Genomic DNA, 10,651 nt, shown 5'->3' on the forward strand with positions numbered 1-10,651 from the left:
GGGTGCGGGGAGGCGGTGGGGACCCCGGGTGACCGCCGACAAGCCGGCGGGGACCTGGGGGAACCGTGCGAAAGGGGATGCGCGCGCGTCCCCTTTCGCAAATAAAGATGGCGGGTGGCGGGGGATGGCGGCTGGCATCGCCATCCCCTGCAAGAGCGAGACCCGCTCCATCTGTACTTGGTAAAGTGCTGGGAAATTGTGCTGATAATTCAATGTAACTGTATCTATTTCTCATTTCTTTTTTTTCCCCAAAAATGTAACAGTGTAATGTGGGCTAGGTGAAATGAGGGAGATTGCTAGATTAATGAGGGAGAGAGGGAGATTGTGGCTATTTCAGGGAGTCTCCTGCAGAATGCAGGAGGGTAGGCAGCTATGCCTGCCAGTAGTGCAGCACACCTACAACCACATCACACTCAGTATCACAATTAGAGACCTGCCATAACTGTGAGCAATAATGCAGTAATAGGCTCCATCGATCTCTGATGGGGCCTACATACATAGTGATTTAGGGTCATTTTCTAAGCGATCTCACTAGATTGCTTAGAAAATGCCTCTACATTGTTACAATTGTAGGGGTCATAGGGATAGCGATGCGCTGCCCTGCGTGCCACTATTGCCCGGGAATTAATATCCAGCATGGTGGATAAATCGACAATCGCCGGGCAGGGCCAATGTTCTCACCGGAGTCCTGACAGAACCCTCAGCACACAGCGCTGACACATCGCTGTAGCATCAGAATGTTTCAGCATCCCCTCCGTATGTAGCCCCTTTAGGTTTTAATAAACCAAGCATGAAAATGTAATATGACACTCATTAATGTGTGAGGCGTTCTGTGCTCATGTCACTACCATCTTCTTGTGTGCTACACAATCCTCTACGCAACCTTTATGCCTTTAGAACAGTTGCTTGCCTTAAACAGTACACCAAATAAAATCTACACAATCTACACAATCTTCTGTATTCAGGTACTCAAACAAAGAAACATTTAATGCACAGTCATTACTAAAATCATTATGTATTAATAAGCCATTACCTGCGTTTTGTGAATTAATATAGTATTATTTTAAAATCATGATGTAATTGCTACTCCGCTAAATAGTGCATCAGTAACTAATACAAGACAATATTTAGATATTTTCAAGATCACTGAACACTCATAAATGACTCAATGACAAATGCAATACATTCAATATACAATGTTTTATGGTGAAATAATTGAATATTCTTCATAGAACATGTATTAGAAATACTGAAAGCATGATTTTACAGAAATGTCCAATATTAACAAAAATCGCAATTGTTAATAACTTCATAATACGTTAAATAATACATAACAAAACAGTGCAAGTATCTTCAGGAGTTCCACTGCCAATCCAATGTCTGTTAAAGGGATTCCCCACCTTCAGGCAAATTTAATGTACTGGCTTGTACGTGCCCTCTTGCAACTTTTACTAAACAATAATGCTTTTTCTTTACTTTGGTGCTATCTGTGTTTGACGTAACAAAACAGCTGTTTTCTGGAGGAAATGTATCCAAGGAGAGAACATCATAGATCTGTGTTCTGTCGAAGGGTATGCGGTTCCTGGGTTGGCAATGTCTTGGTTGACCACTAAACGGTCTACAGTGATTAGGGTCCTGCTATGGAAAGCCGCTCACCCCAGAGAAAATCACTTAGATGGACGAAAATTGCACTGAGTGATTTTCGGCCTGGCGATTTTCCCCATCATCGCTGTGCATACATACTGGGCAAAACTCCCAGTGTATATGGACCTTAACGGTTGCAGAAGGATATGCACAAGCTGATAAATAAAATTTATGAGAAGGTGGGTAACCTGTTTTTTTGGGTTTTCTTTTTACAGTGTAATGTTACCATATTATATAACAATGTATTTATGTGATGTATACAAGCTATAGTAACATTGTACGTATTTGCAAGTAACCATAAGTGCAAATGAGACAAGTTACCAGTGCATCATGACCCTCTTGTGAATTTAGTGATCACTTGTGCAAATCAATTGTTTATTGCTATGATACAAAACGCTGGACCTGCATGCACCAAGGTTCTCAATGTCCTGTAAATGTTAGACTTTGTAAAGGCTAAACTTTTTTTTTCATGATGCAGATAGAAATACTTTAGGAATATGTTAGATGACTATAACAACATTTTGATTCAATCCCATCATCCACTCATAACCGTTGCTATGTTCAGATCACAGTTATTTATGAGTCTAAACCATGAAATACATAGACAACTGACATTGCATTGTTCCTGTGGAACTGATTGTGTTTCCATCAACTTAAAAAACCTGTTTTGGAATGGCCGCACTAAAGGGGATATTTATCAAAGCTTGGAGATTACCAACCAATCAGCTCCTGTCATTTTTCAAACACATCCTGTAAAATGTAAGGCAGAAGCTGGTTGTTTAGTACGTTATCTCTCAAAGGGCGGGATGTACTATGCCGAAAATGCGGTAAACCCCCCGTTTGACCGCATTATCAAATTTACCAAAACCCAGCTGCACCATCTTCGGCAGGCACGGTATTGCCATCTTTGGGTGGCGATACCCTATAGAAGCCTATGGGCTTCTTATCGCTGCCCGCCGCCTCCTCCGACCCACCTCTCCCCCTCCCTCTGGCTTACCTTGCTGCAGGTCCGCCTGGACCCGGAAGGTAAACCCCTCCTCCCCCTAGCAAGGCAGCCGGATGTCCTTCCGGCTGTAGGGGGGAGGAGGAGGTGCCAGGGACAGCCTGCTTAGCTGTCCCGGCATGAGGGGAGTAGGAGGCGCCCATGGAGGTGACGGAGACCCCCCGCACACCACATCACAGGTATCGCGGGGGGCCTACGTCACCGCAGTGTGATGCTAGCCGCATATGTTAATATATATGCGCTAGCATCGCGGCGGCCGGGCGGCGATGTATTTAATACATCGGCCTTTAATAAATACCTCCTCACTCTACAATATTTGCTATTTTGATTCATTTCACAGAACTTTTCAGAAAATTGGTCTCCATGTTATAGTTTCTAATAAGAGGAAAAGTTAGATGTTCAAGGGGCACAAATATATGGAACACTGCATCATCGCATTATAGAAAAATGTATATGGGGGCCGGTATAGCCTCTCATACCCAATATCACACTTAAAAGGCGACGCACCAGAGCATACACATCCGGAACATATTCCTAATGCGCATATTCCATTCAGAAGAGAACTGCAATCTGCTCCTTATATTTCTGTAACTGCTGAAGACATTATCTAGGGGCCTTAATCACATGGGCCCGATGTAGTCCTAAGAATACTGTTTTCTCATTGGCTCTCCAGCTAACAGATACTAAGACTAGTTCTAGTTGTTTATACAGATTGTAAATTACATACTGATTTGAAGTATATGAAACTGTAATTTACTGTTTGGACATATTTTGTGGGATGGGTAAGAGTATTACCCATAACGAATGTGGAGTCAATTTTGCAGAATTGAATTCCCTAAACAGAATAATTCACTTTAACTTTGCTCTAGAGTGAGTGAAGTAGAAATTTATACTATATTTCATATAGATAGAAAAGATTCCCTATACTGACTTTTGTAAAGAAAGATTTATTATATTATAAAAAGAGATTTATTTTCAGCAGAGAATCCAAATCCCCAAATATTTTTTACAATACAGAACTATGACAAAAGGTTTGGCCTTATCCACGTTTATGTTCATGTTTCCAGAAATGTCAAATATGTGTTTTATTCTGTATGCAAAATGATAAAAGTTACCTGGTCTACTTTATGGATGGAGGCCCTCATGGTGCAAAGTGGTTTCACTGTATTTAGGTATTGGAGAGAGACCTACACAGTTAACAGGACTATTAGCCTCATTATCAGAACAACTATTATGGAAAAGATTAGCTCTACCAATTTCCTTTCACATTTCAAGACAAGGCGCCAAATGTACAGTAATGGGGTCCAGATGTTGTAATGATTTTTCAGTGGGTTTTAAAATAAAAAAACAGGTTGGGTACTAAATACCGGCAGTCGTGATCCCAACAGTCAGAACAATCCCGATGGATCCCGGTAAGTATTTTCACCCTATCCTTATTCTTACTTTCAAACCTAACCCATCCCTCACACAGCCTAACCATAACCCCTTACCCTCACCTCCTCCAACCCCAAGCCTAACCTTGAACCTCCCACTAGTGCCTAACCTTAAACCCAGCCCTGGTACTTACCTCTGGGGTCTGTCGGAATCCAACTGTCTATCTTCCCATTGCTGTTATTTTGACTGCATCCCCCCCAAAACACCCTTTATGCTTTATATTGCTTTATAATGATTCACCCAATGATACTATTAAGTCATTTTTTAATATATTTATACTATGTGTGTGTATGTGTATATGTATATATATATATATATATATATATATATATATATATACACACACACACACACACACACACACACACCTTATATAAAATGTGTTCTTTACATTCACTGACAGTGCCTGCTATACATACTAGCAAAGAAAAAGGAGTACCACCTTTTGCATTTCCGGATAAGAGTTATTCCCATATACAGTATATGAACACACATACTCACATATATGGTTCTCTGCACAACTCTTATTACACAGTTTGGGAATATTACTGTGTTATTACACAGTTAGTAGACTGCGGAGTGTGTAGAAGGAGGAACCTCTGTGGAACATTTGCGTCATTTACCCAAAGGAAGAACATAAAAACTGACAATATTTTGACATTTGAAAATGAAGTTAGAATTCCATTAATTCCCATGAAGAATTATAAACAGAAATGTTAAATGGAGGCTGAAGGCCCCCACACACTAGAACGATTTTTTGGCCGATTATCCGATTTCCGACCGATCGTCCGATATATCGCCCGATTCTTGTCGATTATCGGTAAAAATTGGCCGATATATCGGATGATCGGTCGGAAATCGGACAATCGGCCAAAAAAATCGTTCTAGTGTATGGGGGCCTTGAGATAAAGGACTGCTAAACAAAATAAATGTTGCCTTGTATAAGCATGCCATAATTACTATGCAATAGCTACAGGAAAATACCACCAAGCCAAAACCTAGCAAAACCACCTTTAACAAAAAAATAACGTCAAAAACTCATGTTGGCCTTTTTCATGTGGACAATGTCCATGTTGACCTTAAGCTTCTGTCAATGTCACCCTAGGGTATGTTGACCATTCTTAGGTGTTGACCTAGACATTATCTACCGTTTATACCGTAAACAGTTTTCCTTGGAGAATCATTTTTGGTGTAGAAATCAGATTACTATTCTGTAGGTCGGTTACAGATAACTACTTTGTAGTACGACGTATGAAGTTGACCTTATCTATAAAGTTGTTTTAACTTTTACTTTTGATTGCTGGATCTATTTATGTTCTACATTTAGCAGCCCTTTGGTTGCACATTATGCAGGTCTTTTTGTAACCTCTGCTAGGGCAATGTCAGTGTTTTGCACATGGTAACAGTAACCACCAGCAGTTTGAGCGCCTCCATCAGTTACAGTAGTTTTGTTTTGACAACAGTTAAAGGTATCTGTTCTTCTATTGCACAATTTATCCAGTTTATTCTCTGCAGATGACAATCGCAAGCTCAGCATTTTAGGACTGTTGACAAGAAAGATTCATCTACCTAAGGAACTAATGGACACATGCCTTGTCATAGCTGAAGATATTACCCCTGTCTATGTTTACGTGAAGGTCTAATCGGCCATGTCATTTGTCACCGCATTAAATATTCAATAATCAATTACCTGCACAATTCAATTGTCACTGTCATGTGCCAGCCTACAAGTACACTTTATGCAATTCGTGAAACTATTCACCCACTACATGCAATCCAAAAATATATTTTTTCTTTAAAGGTTAAATAACGGCCAAATGCTTCTGGAAATTACTTTTCTGCTGTCCTTGCTGCAGACATATTGAAATAGGACAGAAGCAACACACCCGGCCTGCAGCCGTTATTTCCGAATGATGGGTTCTGTCCATAACTATATGAGAGTTCTCTGTTGATGTATAATCTCTTATTGTCAAATTTACTGTTGCACAAAATACCTCGATCTTTGGAATTTCTACATTCTGAGACCTAAAATGTGTAAGCTATTATTCTGAGGGTGCTATGATTATATGAAAGGATAGGACTGTAGAAAGCACAACAGTACTTTTAGGAATGTTATGAAAACTGGTTCCGAAGGAAAGGTGGAGTTTTGTCCATAGCAACCAGATAGATTTTTGTTTTATAAATAGCAAAATTATACTTACTGTCCAGTACTTATCAAGATATAGCAAGAGAGTGGCCAAGGATGTGTAGCCATGTCCCTGTATTGTTTGGTTATGTCCCCTCTGTACTAACAAGGCAGCATAGCATCTCTGCAGAGACCTGACATGCCCTTCCCTCCTCCCCTGATTCCGGATTGGTCACCGTATTTTATATAAGCAGGGCCACAATTTTGCATGGCAATCCTGATAATACAATTAACTACAGTAGTAGGTGAAAAAAACCCTACCTAAATGAGATGGTGAATGATAAATTAAAACATAGAATTACGGGACACATAAGATAGTACAGTGGTTCTCAAACTCGGTCCTCAGGACCCCACACAGTTCACGTTTTCCAGGTCGCCCGGCAGGTGCACATGTGCATTCATTACTCACAGACATGTTTTAAAAGATCCATAGGTGGAGCTAATTACTTCACTTGATTCTGTCAGCAGACCAGCAAAACATGCACTGTGTGGGGTCCTGAGGACCGACTTTGAGAACCTGTGAGATAGTGGAATAAATTATGGCTGCAGATAGAGTAAATGCCAGAGGCATTCTTAGCATCCTATATTATGAACGTTGCTAAATTATGGCTGCAGATAGAGTAAATGCCAGAGGCATTCTTAGCATCCTATATTATGAACGTTGCTATTGACAACACCCCATTTTTCCTTTCAACCTGTTTTCAAACATTGTACGCACTGCCACAAAATAACATTTGTGATTTTAAAATAAAAACAATATAATTACCATAACAGAGTTACATATACTGTATAAACAGCTTAAGCATTGAGCCAATCTTAGACTCTCGAAACAATTTATGTGAGCAACATATAGATTGCTTAACTGTTCTCAAGTGCAGTCCCCCATGGAGGGTCTGTTGGTTCTTTAACATTTTACCAGCATACTGTATACTATTATTTACACTTGTGTTTATTACATTGTCTGCCACTCTGCCTAGTAAGGGATTATAAGTGGCAATCTGTAACACTGACCGGCTACCTCCCAACAGTAGAATGATTTCATAATGAATTATTTTTAGGAATTGTTTTGGTTGAGCGTTGACTTATCTAGATGTATCTACAAAGACATGTTGATAATATTTTTCTGTATTATATATCTTAACTGCATTTTCTTGTTTAAAAGCACGTTCACAAAACAACGACAAACAAACCTTGCTAATGGTTACAATATGGTCTTGAAATAAAATAAAAAATAAAATATATTGTTATTTTCCTGCTCAAGAAGTATAGATCACATGCAAACTCATAGATAAGCTATATTTTGCAAACAGTGTTAAGTTATACTGCTAAGATTGTCATTTTTGTAGCATAACAAATAAATATAAATATCTACAATGATTTTTGATTCCTACCATCTTTCCTCAACCAGATGTGTGTCTGATTCTATCATACTTGCCTACATTTGAAAACTAGTTTCAGGGAGATTATAGTTGGTAGTAGAATTTTGCACAGCGCCCCATTGAGGGGGTGTGTCATGCTCCACCCAAAGGGCGTGTCTAGTTCCATATATGTAGAGATTGTGAACGTGGCACCTAGAAGCGTGGGTGTGTATTTTGAAATGACATATACAAATGTAGATGAGCCCCAAAGCAGTTAGTAAGAGATACTATACTTGGTAAAGTGCTGGGAAATGGTGCTGATGATTCAATATAAATGTATCTATCTATCATTCCTTTATTACCCAAAAATGTAACAGTGTAATGTGGGATAGGTGAAATGAGGGAGATTGCTAACTAATGAGGGAGATTGCTGCTATTTCAGGGAGTCTCCTGCAGAATGCAGGAGGGGAGGTAACTATGATTCTATTCTCTTGAGTTGGTAATTGCTGTACACTAAAATTTTGGTTTAAAAAGTTTCAAATTATCGCTATCATCAATATTATGTACTATGCAAGATAACAGTCTTCAGCAATCCATATAGCTCTCTCTCTCTATTTAACCTTCTTAAGAGAACAAGAAGAGGTATTGCCGATAGAAACCTATCAAATTGTGGCTGTTTTATAAATTGTATAAGTGATAGCAACAAACCAAGGTCGCTGTCACTTTAAGAGGCGCTGTCTTCCTTGGGCCAATAATCAATCACTCTAATTTAGACAATATATACATTTATTAAAATAATGATTTTTCTAAATACATACTAAAGAAGTGCACTTCATAACAATATAAAAGAAAAAGACATACAAGACTCACTACATGTAGCATATACTACTGGCAATATATTTTAATTTATGAGGTTTGATAGTGGCTCGAATTTATAGAGGCTTTAAAACTGAACGGGAAAGTTCTTTTGTGAGGCAATAAAGGTTTTCAGTATATTTACCAGTCCTGCATCAAAACATTCATCTCCAGTGGCTGTAGATGGATAAGCGCTTTTATATAAGGATAGTGTCCAAATCAGGATCTCTCCATTTAATTACCGGGACTACACTCCGGACAGATGGTTAATGGAATTGCTGCCACATTGTAGGAGAACCATGGGCACTGATAACCGTCAGCAAGGACCGGTAGACTAGAGCTCAAAAATGTGTTTCTCCGCCTATGTATCGATTTTCATTTCCCTTATATTTATAGATAGCTGCAAGCCTCATTTTCATAATATACTCCATCGTGGCCATCTTTAGATCAAACCACGGAACCAAGTCTCATTTTCAATTCATGTTAGTGCTGCACAAAGGGCCTTATTCTAGTTCACTCTTTCTAGTTCACTCTTTCTGACAAAATCCTTCTTAGATGGAAAAAACCATGTGCACTGCAGGTGGGGCAGATGTTACTTATGCAGAGAGAATTAGATTTGGGTGGGGTTTTGCTTCAAAGTGAGATCTATATTGCAGTGTAAAAATAAAGCAGCCAGTATTTACCCTGCACAGAAACAAAATAACTCAGACAAATCTAATTCTCTCTGCACATTTACATCTGCCCCCCCCTGCAGTGCACATGGTTTTGTCCATCTAAGAAGGATTTTGTCAGAAAGAGTGAACTAGAATAAGGCCCAAAGTTCACTCGACCATCTTTGTGTTACAAGCCTCGTTTTCAACCGCAGCCATCTTTATTTCATATTCTATTCGGTACTTATGTAGTAGCCGGGCGCCCAATTTACATTGCATTGCATGTCCCGTTTTAGTGGCATGCGATCCATGCAATGCGATCCCAGTAGTACTGATAGACGTTTGTCAGTTACCCTATCTATGCTTTGTGAATAAGCTTAAGCTAAACAAATAGTGTAGTCAGTCAGAACTTGCGTAATTGCTCCCGGTCACTCAGAGTTGTTACAGTGACCGGTGTGCACAGCGCAGGCATGGTAGGTGAGCAGTTGTTGATGTTCACCCTGTCAACATCAGAGGAGGAGGCTGTGCTTTTTTTTTTCAAGAAAAGCAATTGCTGCCCGTTACGCAAACTTGCATTAACAGGCATCCGATGAGGCTTTCTGTCAAGTGTTGCCGGAGGAAGGTCAGCATTAGAGCAGACCACTGGTTCCCTAGATGCCGGCTGTCGTTCCTGACCCTGGTCTGATTTCTGTACTCCTGGGCTTAGGAGCTTACCAGTCTGCAGTACTGCCAGAGGGAGCTAAATATAAGACTACGGTGCAGTACAATGGCCTCATGAGGGAGGCAGGCACCATGTATCTGCTGTCACAGCCGCACACCCAAATCGGAGGCCTTGGGTTGGTGGTGGAGGTGGATGAGAAAAACAACAGGGTTGTGGAGCACTAATGAGCTGATTGGATCAATTGAGTATTAGAATATGATTTAATAGTCTAAAAAGTATATAATAAAATATTTAGCAATTAGATATCAACAGTTGTGCACAGAATTTTGGCCATAAAATGATACAATATAATGAATAAAGGACAGTTGGAAATTGTATACTTATACACTTTAGCGATCCCTCTGGTCTTTATGCTTTTGTAATAATAGGATCTCCTGGTGCAATCCGTGCTTGATTAAATATGGGAATCCATAAACCTTGCTGGATGATCTGTATTCGATGGAGGGAATGGTATATCCTCAAGTTATTAGAGGTGTCCTCACGATTGTGCAAAAGTCCAATCCAAAGATTAAGCAGGTGGTGGTATCCCAGATGGAAATATTGTATTAGTCACGGATGGTTGCCAGGTAAAAACAAACTTAGACCAGTGTAGCCAAGGGGATCCGGTCCAATCAGTCCAATATGCGGTTAAAAGGTAGTTAAAACAAGCTGGTGCTCCCTAACATGTTTCGCTGTCATCTGACAGCTTTATCAAAGGTAATAAATCATATTGTAATACTCAATTGATCAGCTCATTAGCACTCCACATCCTTGTTGTTTTTCTTTTTCTATAAAAATTGGGGTTTGACACCCCCATAGTGG

The sequence above is a fragment of the Crinia signifera genome, chromosome 5 (assembly GCF_055691185.1).
Source record: "Crinia signifera chromosome 5, ASM5569118v1, whole genome shotgun sequence".
NCBI lineage: Eukaryota > Metazoa > Chordata > Amphibia > Anura > Myobatrachidae > Crinia > Crinia signifera.